Source organism: Molothrus ater, chromosome W (assembly GCF_012460135.2).
Source record: "Molothrus ater isolate BHLD 08-10-18 breed brown headed cowbird chromosome W, BPBGC_Mater_1.1, whole genome shotgun sequence".
NCBI lineage: Eukaryota > Metazoa > Chordata > Aves > Passeriformes > Icteridae > Molothrus > Molothrus ater.
This window is the reverse complement of record NC_050510.2, coordinates 9,619,619-9,632,217: the sequence shown is the minus strand read 5'-3', so window position 1 is coordinate 9,632,217 and position 12,599 is coordinate 9,619,619. Positions and strand designations below refer to the sequence as shown.

General features: G+C 45.8%; 1 protein-coding gene across 5 annotated transcripts in view; it reads left to right on the top strand.

Annotated features, from left to right (window-relative positions):
• Window positions 1–8,705: 8,705 nt before the first annotated feature.
• The window catches only part of LOC118701491 (CBP80/20-dependent translation initiation factor-like), a 442,809-nt gene continuing 438,915 nt past the window's right edge, over window positions 8,706–12,599 (top strand). For all 5 annotated transcript variants that reach the window (XM_036406131.2, XM_036406130.2, XM_036406129.2 and 2 more), the window contains exon 1: window positions 8,706–8,837. The gene's annotated coding sequence lies outside the window, so the exon portion shown is untranslated. The remainder of the gene's footprint in view (window positions 8,838–12,599) is intronic.

Here is a 12,599-nt window from a genome sequence, read left to right as displayed (position 1 = left end):
AACCAGTACATAGAGGAAGTGGGTAGCACTGATTACACAACAAGCCCAAATGGGAAAACCCAATTTCCCAGGAATCCTATAAGAGATTGCAGACTCGCCAGAAGCCAGAGATATTTGAGCATTGATACTAAATGGGTTAATTAAATTTTTACTGTGCCTGTGAACTTTTAGCAGAGAAACAATGCATGCAAACACTACTTTTCCAGCAAGGACGGTTGGAAGATAAGAAGACACCTGGCTCAAAAATGCAGTAATAGACAAAACAAGGGCTGAATCTGGGAACTTGGTGTGGGAGTTATGGTAATGGGTAAATTGTAATATGCATGTGTCATGGTTTGATGCTGGCGCAATGCCAGCGCCCCCATGAAAATATATGCTCCCTGGTGTCTGCTGTGAGATGTGACCAGGAATAGAGCAAAGCAGGCTCCAACTTAAGAATAAAGAAGAAAAACTTTATTAACCTACAACTATATATAAAAAGAAACACACACAGAACTCAGAATGAAAACCTTCCAAAAACATTCCTCCTCCCCCCACCAAATTTCCAATATTCACAGCAGTACAAAACCTTGGATTCTCAATTCAGTTACCACCCCTCAGATCACCAACTCTCAGTCCATCACCACCCTTTAGATAATCAATTCTCAGTTCATCAAGAAGAGAGGAGTCCCTCTTGTACCATAGGCTTCCCCTGGAAACACAGTTGAGACCTCTTGTGTTTCCATGTCACACGTGGCACTGCCTGGAGATCATTTGCCATCGTGACATCTTCCTTCCATGTACAGTGCTCTCACCACTGCGCATGAACCAGAGCTGCTTCTAGGGTTCCCCTTTTAAGGATGCTTTGCCCAGTTCCAAAAAAAGCAGAGTCTCTCACTTTCGGGACACCTGTCCCCCCCAAATTCACCCCCTGGGGCCGAAGGGTCTTGAGAACAGAGGTCTTCTTCCCTGAAGACGGAGGGCACCACCACCACCCTCCTCACCCGTCGTCTCTGTTCATGCACTCCTTCACATAACATCACTGCACTCTCTTGGCTCCAAGCCATTGCCTCCCCTCTAAATGCAGTCTCTGTGTCACAGGAAAAATGGTTCTGTCCATGGCTATACAAGAAAAGTCCAGCCAAAGGCCACTCCATCATCCCTCCCACCTAAGATTATTCTCAAGTTCTCTCGTGGCTCATTTCCTCTTATCTCATCTCTGTCTCTCTTCTCATTCAACTCCAGGAGGATCAGCATTTGTAAGGTTTCCATCATGCAAGAAAAGGGTTAAAAATCTCAGGCTCTGCCTGTCCAGAACTCCCACGCTGCCCTGCCAGGCACCTTCTCGCCACACCCCCCCCCCCCTCCTTCTCAGTAGGCCGTGCTATCAAATTTCAAGGTGGCACAGGCACCGTCTCTCTCTCTTTCTCTCCTGGGGGGGGGTCTGTCTGATGCCTCTCTCCTCCACCCTTCCATCCTGCAGGGGCCTTCACCTCCCTTCTCTGTCCAAGGCCCGGCCTACCTCACCCGGCCGCATGGCTTCCCCTCCCCCACCCAGCCAGCAACTGGGCAGGGGAGGTCTGACCTCTTTCACAGATGGAACCCAAGAGAAAGTTTTCCTGGGAGCTCTCTGCTTTTAACCCCCCCCCCCCCCCCCCCCCCCCCGCGTTCTCAGAGGCGTACCCATGTCCTCAGTGGCCACACCAGGTGCCAATATTCAGATCTGAGCACCTATTGGTTTGACCTCAGCATCCCAAAAAGCTCACTTCCTTTTCAAACCAGGACAGCATGTAACAACTGTGTATAAGCAACACACTTGTAGAATCATGTGTCTGCGTAAGGTTAGGAGTTATGCCCCATGTGACCTCAGACCTGAATAAATGATGCCCTCTTTAACACCACATTAGTGTTAAAGAGTCTTTTTCCGATATTTTGGAAGATTTGATAACAGCTTTGGCTGAGAAGGTGATTCATACCCAAAAAGCATCATCATATAACAACTTACCAGAAAACAAAAGAGGCTATGCTTTATTTACTGATAGATCCAGAAGTGTCATAGGAAGACATCAGAGGTGGAAAGCTGCTATCTAGGCATCTAGGAAGGGATGCAACATACAGATGGGCTTGTGATTGACAGGTAGACCTGACCATGGAGGCCATCACACAGATCATTCATGAATGTGAAACGTGCTGCCATCAAGTGAGCCACACAAGTGAAATCTCCTTGGAAGAGAGGGCAGTGGCTGGGTTTCTGATATGGTGAGGCCTGGCAAACTGACTATATTGGACCACTGCCATGAACACGCCAAGGCAAATACTACATCCTCACCATGGTAGAGGCAACAACTGTCTGGCTTGATACATACCCAGTAAAACATGCTACTGCTTGAAACACCATCTCAGGCCATGAGAGGCACATTTTGTGGCCACATTGAGTCAAGGGGCCAGCTGGGAATATAATTAGGATAGTAGAAGATTGCATATTTTAGTTAAGATTTTAAAATTAGTTAAGAAGCTAAGTTAGTAATATAGGTGGCAAGAATTAAGTACCTTAGTTAAAGAGTAGCAAATACATTAGGAAAGAGAAGCTAGGAGTGACAGGGATAAATGTAGCAATTATGAAGGAGAAGAGACCATAGAAATACCTTGCCTTAAGAATAATCAAACAGTTAGGAGAGGCTTGAACCCTGACCAGCAGATCAAAAAGTCCTGCCAACTGGCCATAAGTGAAGAGTTCACCATGAGGAAGACAGCTTTCTTCCTCCCATACGCCCACTCCCTTATTTCAAAATCCCACCAACCCAATTAAGGGAGTTCAATTGAGTAGCCGTAATGGATATTCAGCTGATTATAATACAAAGCGGGCAGGTAATGATTATGTGCTATGTGTCCTTAGAAACCACTTAGATATGTCAAACCTATTCTGTATAAATATAGGGCAGGAGTCTGCAACTCCTTGCACGTGTATTTAGAAATGATTCCACATGTGTCCAGCGTGCTGCAATAAATATCCTTCTTTTCAACTTAATTAGTTGAAGAGTTGTCTGTCCGTGCATGAACATCGTACCCCAGAGACAATTGAATCAGACAATGGGACTCATTTTCAGAACAATCTCATAAACTCTTAGGCAAAGAAACATGACATTGAGTGGATATATCACATCCCTTATCATCCACAAGCCTCTGGGAAGATTGAAAGGTATAATGGACTGTTGAAGATTATGTTAGGAGTGATAGGTATGGAATAAACCATGTGGTCACACCCACACAGTGCTAAAAACTCCACCCCCTTTCTCTGTCACCAGGACATGGGGGAAGGAGTCTGTCCCCACATTTGGTGTTTCAAAACCAGCTTCTCCTCTTGGCATAAACAAGCATTGCTTCAGCTGCGGATACCCTGGTCTGAAATTTGATTATTTGATTTATTTTATGTATATATATATATATATATATATATATATATAAATATATATGAGAGACTCTTGACAGCTTTGTGCTGTTTCTTTTGCCACAAATGTCCTGGCTGGCCACATTTACACCCCATCACCTCAGTTTGTCTCTTGCTTTGCAGCTGGGATATCTCACTCCATAAGATTTGGATGGAAGAGGAACTGCTGGAGCCCCACAACCAATGAGGCCAGCCCCTCAGGCATAGACAGAAGTCTCCGGGCTCAGGAAGCAGGCAGAGCTGCTCACTCAGGCTCTTTCAGGATGAGAATAAACACCTTGTCTGTCTCCAGTTCTTGCTTTTACAGTAGGTCTATTATTTGGGTTTTTAAAGGAGGTTTATTAGCTTTCAACTCAACTGCAGCCCAACCAGAATAATGATGTCTCTGATTCTGGCAGGATGATTGTTGACCCAACTATTTTAAGGGTTTCTTTTCCTGCAGGAGTCTCTGATGAAGCATTTAAGCACTTGATGACCACAGCAGCATTTTGTAGATCACCTGATGAGGGCACCACCGTGTCTTCATCCTGAAAGATATTCCCATCATCCCACCTATGCCAGAAGGACTTGAGGAAGAAGAAAGGAACTCTCTTCTGCTTTAGTTTATTTTGTCAGTACCTATCTGTATGTATAACTGAGCTTTCCATGCAGGGGATGTAAAATTTTGAGTAGAATAAAGTACATCAAATTTTGCCTTCAGCAAATAGCCCCTCTGAAGCAGCAGGTTCTCATCATTGCTAGGCCTCTTGCTATTTTCCTGAGACAAAACATTTGAGGTTGTGTGAAATATGTCAATGACTTGTTTTAAATTTTTAAAAGTTTAATAGTAATAAAATGGTTATAAAAATAGTAATACAAATTAGAGCAATAAGAATTTGGACAATCGGAGTTAGGACAATAAAGGACAATAAAAGCAAAGAATATGAACGTTCAGATGCTTTCCAAAAAAAAAGCATGGCTCGCTAACAAAGGATTAACTCTTAAAAGCAGTAGAAGAAAGTTTGTCTTTTCTGATAATGAGGCAATTTTTCTTTTCTTGGAGCTTGTTGCTGTTATCTTTGTGTGAAGAATTTCTTGATTATCTCCTTTCTTGAGCTAGTTAAAGAGTATCTTACATAGCATAGTTTCTGTTTTAACATTATGTTATAACCTAAAACTATATTTAACACACTACTTAAGAGAATTAATACAGCATAACTTTCTAACATAACACATATAATATTCATTTTAATATTTGCGAAAAGCCAATCATATAATAAACATTTTTCACAGTTGGAGCATTTCCCATTGGCAGAGATCCACCAGTTCCCACTGAATTAGGAAAGAACTTAGGGAGGCTCTTAACATCTTTCCAGAGATGCTCAGTGCTTCCCCAGAAGCAGCCCTGGGAGGATTCTGAGACAGGATACAGTCCTTCCCACACAGGTTCCAGCACCTTGTGGACTCTGTGCTTGGCAGCATAAGGAGCCAGGCAAGCTTGCCTCAATTCTCACTGCTAAGGTGATGTAGGAACTCCCCTGGCACCTCACTACCTCCCTGAATACACACTTTAAATAAAGAACAATTTTAATTTCCCAAGCACTGAATCATCTTGTGTTATTACCTGGCATATGGTACCCAGAACAGTAGCCACAGCATCTTTTCCCTGAAAGAAGGACATTTGTGTTCTGTCCTACAATAGGATTAAGCCAAAAGCAGGGATAAAAGGATCAGGTCAAGACATGCAGCTTGGAGGGGTTGAAGCACCAGGCTGAGGGGAGCAAGGTTGCACCTGCATGGGGACAGGACCAGCAGCTCTGCTGTGCTCTTTGAACCTGGAGCTGTGCCAGATCCTTGAGAAAAATCCCTGGTTACCATAAAGCTGCACTTTCTTTGTTCTTGGACACATTAATAATGAATGGAATGCTGTGACCAGGGTGTCCATGGAGCTTGGAACCCATGTGAGGGAGGGAGTGCAGGGGTGAGATGGCAGTGATGGCCCCTTTTCCCAAATCCCAGGCTGATGCTGCCCAGTACCCATCCCTGGGTTTATCTTTAGTCACCCTACTGTTATTCCTGTCCAAATTCCACCTCCACCTACTAGAGGAATGAATCCAACTTCCTCACACACTCCCACAGACACCATGCTTTGCTGGATGGTTCATTACCCAAAAAGCTCAGGCTAGAAGTTGTGTGCCCTGATCCAGCACTTATTTTGGCTCCTAAACCAGAGCCCCCAGCTCCCAGCCTTGCCACCTTCCTGCTTCCAGCAAGGATGGAGGGAAGCTCATAGTGGCATTTTGTGATGTCACCAGGCCAAAGATGCCTTGAGCAGGTTGGGGCAGGACCAGGATGCACAGAGAGGTCCCACTATGTGGGGCCAGGACCTGTTGTGCCCACCCAGAAGCTGGATTTACACACTTCAGTGTGTTGACACCATTAATATTATGGGCCAGTATTCTCCAAAGAGGGCTATTTGCTTTAAATAAATAGATGAGATGAATTGTTATCCGGTTAAAGCTGACAATTCCAGTTGCACTGGCATTTCAAAAAATGATCATTAATGCAAGGGCAGATCCTGCCTTTTTTTTCCCTAACCTTGCTCCTGTTATATACCAGGAACATCCCCAGGAAATCCTGGGTCTGGGGGGTCTCAACTGAGAGGCTTGGGGGCTGGAGGGAATGGGAGGGAGCTGCATGAGATGTGCCACAAAAAAGAGATGTAGGCAGAGGTGTTTTCTGCCCCAGTGAGCCCTGCATGGCAGCTCAATTTTCACTGAAGCAATGTTATTTGTGCTTGGAATAATAATTTAACCATAATATGATAATAGATAAAGATATGAAAATCCAGGCAGTTCCCCTTTGCTTAAAATACAACAAAATAAAAAAATCTGGAGCTAAATTAACAATGTACTCTCCTAATTATAGCCATGCTCCTGTGAATATTGGGTTGTCATGGAAACTTGCCCAGCAAACTGATATGGCCCTGGGCGCAGCAGGGAGAGAGATCTTTTGAATCTGATTTTGCTGTCAGAGTAAAATTAAGGTTTATTCAGAGGCCAGATCTGGTGAATTTATGGCTGTGGTTCTTCTGTTGATGTTCATTAACATGATCCATTTATCCGGATTAATGTTACAGCAGAACCAGACAGAAAGCAACAAAGAATCCATGGTCAGAAATAAAGTTAACCTCTTGAATATTGCCCAAGAAATAAGAAAAAGGGAATGATTGTTGGGTCAGTGTTTTTGAGAGCCTGGTGGGGTAAAGAAAAAGTGGTTTAAATCCCTTGTAGGAACATTTGAGCAGGTCTGAAGGGGCTAAATTGATCCAGTTAGCTAGAAGGGTGTTTAAAAGGTGTTTGAATTATTTTTCTTTACATTTCTCAACTCAGAGTTGTGTGCATTTATATGGAAGCGCTTTGATTATTTGCTATCCAGAAGGACCTAGACAGGCTTGAGAGGTGGGCCTGTGTGAACCACATGAAGTTCAACAAGGCCAAGTACAAGGTCCTGCATCTGGATTGGGGCAATCCCAAGTGCAAGTAAAGGCTGGGCAGAAAATGGATGGAGAGCAGCCCTGAGGAGAATGACTTAGGGGTATTGGTGGATGAGAAGCTCAACATAACCTGGCACTGTGCACTCGGGCCAGAAAGCCAACTGTGTCCTGAGCTGCATCAAAGGCAGGTCAAGGGAGGGGGATTCAGCCCCTCTACTCTGCTCTGGTGAGACCCCACCTGTGGTACCGCATTCAGCTCTGGAGCCCACAACATAAGAAGGACATAGACCTGCTGGAGCGAATCTAGAGGCAGCCACAGAGATGCTCAGAGGGCTGGAGCACCTCTGCTATGGAGACAGGCTGAGAGAGTTGGGATTGTTCATCCTGGAGAAGGTGCCAAGGAGACCTTAAAGCACCTTCTGTGAAAAATGTGTGTTTTATGATTGGCTTTTCTCAAATTTTAAAATGAATATTATATGTGTTATGTTAGAAAGTTATGCTGTATTAATTCTCTTAAGTAGTGTGTTAAATATAGTTTTAGGTTATAACATAATGTTAAAATAGAAACTATGCTATGTAAGATAGTTTTTTAAAAGAGAGGACTTGCACCGAGATAGCAGCCACAGGACACCTAAATCTTTCAGAGAAAAATAATGTATTGCTCTCGTATCAGAAGAAACTAACTTCTTCCTGCCTCGCTCAGCCCTGAAGATGCTGTCAGGATTAAGAGGAAGAAGCTGAGACTGACCAGTCTGAATCCTTTGTTTGAATTGAATTTATGCATCATGTACTAGATGTATGAATATGCAACAGGCTATTGCTTTTAAGGGTTAATCCTCTGTTAATGTGTGTCCTTTTTCAGGCTTATTTTGCCCAGAAAGAGGTACCCGGACTGTCTGTAACTCTTTGTTTTTATTGTCTCATATTGTCCTAATCCCAATTGCTCAAAGTTTTATTACTCTAATTATATTACTATTTTTATAACCATTTTATAACTATTAAACTTTTAAAATTTTAAAAACGAGTGATTGGCATTTTTCACACCTTCCAATACCTAAAGAGGCTACAAGAGAGCTGGAGAGGGACTTTGGACAAGGGCATGGAGTGATAGGACAAGGGGCAATGGCTTCAAACTGACAAAGGGCATGTTTAGATTAGATACTGGGAAGAAATTTTTGACTATGAGGGTGGTGAGGCACTGGCATAGGTTGCCCAGAGAAGCTGTGGTTCCCCATTCCCTAAAGTGTTCAAGGTCAGGTTGGATGGAGCTCTGAGCAACCTGGTCTAGTGGAAGATGTCCCTGCCCATAGCAGGGGGTTGGAACTAGATAATCTTTATGTTCCAGTCCAAACCTTTCAAGGATTCTGAAACACTTGCTGTTTCCTTCCTTTAAGCTCAGTAGAAATCACTCTCCTGTAAGCTCGATGGCCATGAGGAGGAGGGATGGACCGGAGACGATGTGGTTCTAGGTCTGAATCCCAAAGGATGAGGATAGGAACATGGGACTCACAGTGTTCAGCCCGGGCAGGGAAAGGTGTGTGTGTAGGGGGAAGTAAGTAGCACCACAAAGGTTGCTCTGCGACCTGGTCGGTCTCAGTCGCCCCGCCGGGCTGGCCTCTCGGAAGTTGCGGGGGCACCGGCAGAGCCTCGGGGCCCGGGTGATCCGGCCGTGGCGGGCAGGCTGGACCCAGGTCCAGGCCCGAACTACTTCTCCCGACAGGCCCGACGGGAAGGCTGGTGGCGGGGCGGGGCGGGTCTGGTCCGGTCCGAGTGGGCGGTGCGTCACTCCCTGGCCGTCCCGGCTTGTCTCTGCAGAGCCGGATTTTCTTCCCCGGTGGGTGACGTTCCTAGTGTCCCTCCGCATTTTCCCCGCACCACAGCGCTGCGCCCATGAACCTCCCGGCGGGGGTCTGATTGCACCCGGTGCCCCGTACGGTAAGGCCGGGGCGGAGGGGGGTGGGCATGACAAAGCAGCGGCGAAGCGGGGGGGTGAGCACGTCCGGCCTTTGTCTCCCTAGGAAAGAATCAAACCCCCACGCGCCGGGCTGTCGTGGGTCTGGGGTGTTGTTTTGCACACGGACCCGGTTTCTCATCTGGTACCAGCGACGGTGCTACCCGAGTGGCCTCGTCCCGGGTGGGTTTCCCCCCCTTCGATGACATTCTGTGCGTGGACTTGGAGCCCTCCCTCCCCCCATGATATTCCCTCTCCTGGAGAAGGTGAGCGGCGGGCAGGGCGGTAACTGCGGCGGCAAGGTCCAGGGCCGGATTTGGGTACGCTCCCGGCCTCTGGAAGCTTCCTGGCAGCTTCATTAGCCCTGCCAAAGGGCAGGGCTGACCTCTCTCTCCGGGTCCTCCGGCGAGCCCCCTACGGACAAAAAGGAGAGGGAGACCCATTGGGTCCCCATCGCAATAACTACTGTTCATGGTGGTCCCTGCCGCAGCAAAGGTGGCGGAGGTTCCTGTACAGCAGACACAATGGTACCACCTGGTTTAGGCTTGTGCATCTTCACAGGGGGGACGTTCCCAGTGGGAATGCTGCTGGGTGGTACCGAGGTGGGAGCATCTCCCACCTCCTGGGAGGTGCTTTCCTTGTCTTTGGTGCAGGATTGGGTTTGGGTGTAGCAAGTGAGGACACAGCAGGGACTCAATTTTGTTGTTATTTTATGGTTATAATTTTCCTGCAGAGTCATTCTGGCTGCATGTGGTCTCAGGGGCTGTGGGTGACAGTAGGGGAAAACAGATGTTGTGGCAGCGGAGCAGTCGGCAGTTGTGAGACTTTTGCCACAGCTGCCCCCAGCAATGCTGAACAGCTGGAGGCACATTTGCTGGTTATCCCTAGCATTCCAATGCCTCAAAACTCAGTCCTTGGAGTTGTTTTTCCATAAAATGAGACTAAGATTCATCTCCTGGGGCTGTTACGTGTGTTAGGCTCCTCTGGAAGGGATGAGACCCCCACCAGTAAGACCCCACACTGGATAAGGTAGCAATACCATTAGATTGGAAAGGGGCAGGTGCAGTATGATGTGGAGGGCTGGAGTGCCCGGGGGCTCTCTGGAGACCTGATGGCTCCTCTGAAATAGGCTGTTTCCCCATGTCCATTTGTGTCACTTTCACTCCTGCTTCAGTAATCCATTATTCTTCCTCCACCACTCAAGTAGGTATGGGATGAAGCTTGAAGTCATGGCCTTGTTAACAGAAATAAAAAAGGTGTGAAGGAGCAGAAGATATACTGAGCTTCCAGGTTGTTTCTCTCAACCCAAAGATACCAAAATAAAGCCAGGAGATTTAATAGTCACTCCCCTCCAAAATCTAGAAAGGCTTTTTGATGGTGGACTATCCTCTGAGCATCCAGATGATGGCAGGGGAGTGCCACATGGGATGGAGAGGGAAGCATCCCACTCCCCTTGCAGCTTATGTGACCCTGACAAGCAAATATCCACACTCTGTCTCCAGTGAGTGAAAAAAATATTTTATTGTGTTGATATACATTATGTTTCCCCATAAGGACTGTACCATAAAGACTTTGCTGTGCCATTGATGATCCTGAGGTCCAAGAGCAAAACCTTGCACTGGACTTTATTCTCAAGCCTTGGGTAAAATGTGTAGGTTGTGGTTTCCCTGCTTTAAGTGTGTTATCTTTGGCAGAGAGATTGTTACCAAAAATTCAGTAAAATAAAGAAACTCCTTAACACCAACGTAGCATTAAGAAGCAGGCATTCTTTATTTGGCCGGATGCATGATGGGGCATAGCTCCTCCCAAATCTGTGAATACTGGGTACAGGAAATTTTCTGCTTATATACTGTATTCTACATACATATTCATTGATTGTCTTGGACTAAACATACATATGATAATCATTTCCCCAAAATCATTAACATATTTCCCCTCCCCTTTACGCATGCCTTCTTCTGTCCTGGGGGTCTCTCTGGTGGTCCTTAGTGGTCGGGGACCCCAATATTCCAGTCAACCTGGTTGAGTTGGCAAGGCACCGATGCTGGTGAACTTCCAGTTCTCCTTCTTACACAATGGGCACTGTGTAATTCCATAGGCCAATGGTTTTGGTAGAACAAGCATTGTGTTAGCTCACCAGGTATAGACAATTTATCATCTGGTAACAAGATGAGTGGTGTCTGAGGAAGTTCAGGCTGTGCTTGTATGTGATGCTTCTTCCTTCTGAGCTCTATCTGAGCCCTTCTTGCAGTGTGGATACTGTACCAGAGGGCTCTGTGAATTTGAGGTGTTGTGGTTAGTGTCTTGTTGAACTTGTCCAGCTCTTAGGAAGCATTTTTTAAAACAATTTAGAAGATCTTTGGATGCTTTTAAAGGAAAGCAGAGGAGCAGTGGTTGGATGCTGAAGGTGAAAGTGATGTGTGGAAGTGACTTGTCTCAGGTGACCTGGAGGGTTAAGTCTAGCACCCAGGAGCTCCCCTGCTGATGGGAGACTGGAGAAACTGTGGAGATAAATTAAACATCAGCTCTGCCACTTGCAATGGGATTTGGGAGAGGAATGAGCTTCCTGAGGGGCTTGGCTGGGTTTGACACCTTCATTTCCATAGCTGAGTCAACCTCATCCACAAATGGGATGGGAGTGGTCTATGCAGGGTTCCTGAGAGGTGTGAAAAATAATGTGCAAAGCATGAAAACATACTTGATACTTGTTAGCCCTTGATCTAAACTGTGGGAGCTGACAAGGTGCTGAGCTTTATCTTTAGATGTCTCTCCTTCAGCACTTGATCTCGAATGAGAAAAATACTTTTTTTGCTCTCTCAGCATCCTCACTTTGGGATGAAGCGTTCCCTGGTGTTCACTCTACCGGGGTCTCCTGGTGAGGACAAATTTTGCTCACTGATTCTCCCATTCCATTTTGTGTTTCTCTCCTGTTTCCTCTTTTCATCCTTGCTGCTGCTTGGTCTTTTCCCAGCAGGAGTGGTATGAAATTGTGGTAGTTATCGCTGGTTGAGTTTTTGTCTGCTGATCTCTGCAGAACAGCAAGAAAACCCTCCTGGATCTTATTTAATTTCATGTTCTTGCTGCTCAAGTGAGTCTTTGGGGTTTTGTGTATTTGTAAGGAGCTATAGCTAAAAATATAGCAAGACCCTATGGTATCTAAGGAAGCTGGGGGCAGCAGATGAGTGTCTCGGTTTAGAGACAAGTTTAGAAGAAAAACACTCTGGAATGAGTGTTTCCTCTAAAAAAAAGTGTTCCAACAATAATTTTCTGCCAATAAGAGATGAATACTAGTGGATGAAAGTGAAAAAAACCTCAACCATTTATTGACAGAGTGCCCACATGGCACAAAAAAAAAAAAAAAGGCGTCGGCTCCTGTCTCAAGGAAAAAAAACAAACAAAAGGTTCATGCAGGAGCTCGGGCAAACATATGAGAACCTGGTGAATCTCTGGTGTTGGTCCCCTCTTCACAGCGGATGAAGCAGGTGGATTTGGTGTCCTTTTCTCTTGTCAGTTTGGCTTTTCCGAGCTCTGGGGCCGAAAGGGAGCAGCCCCATGCCTTCCCGCTGGTCCCTGGCCAATTCCTCTCCTGTCGATTGTTATCTCTGACCTTGGACCAAAACCAAACTGTCCAATTCAAGAAAAAAGCTGCCAAAGGAATGCTGTCACAGTCTCCAAGGCCAGGGAAAGAAAAAAAACAACTTGTTACCTAAGCTAACAAAACCCCAAACTAGCTAAGCAAAAAAAAA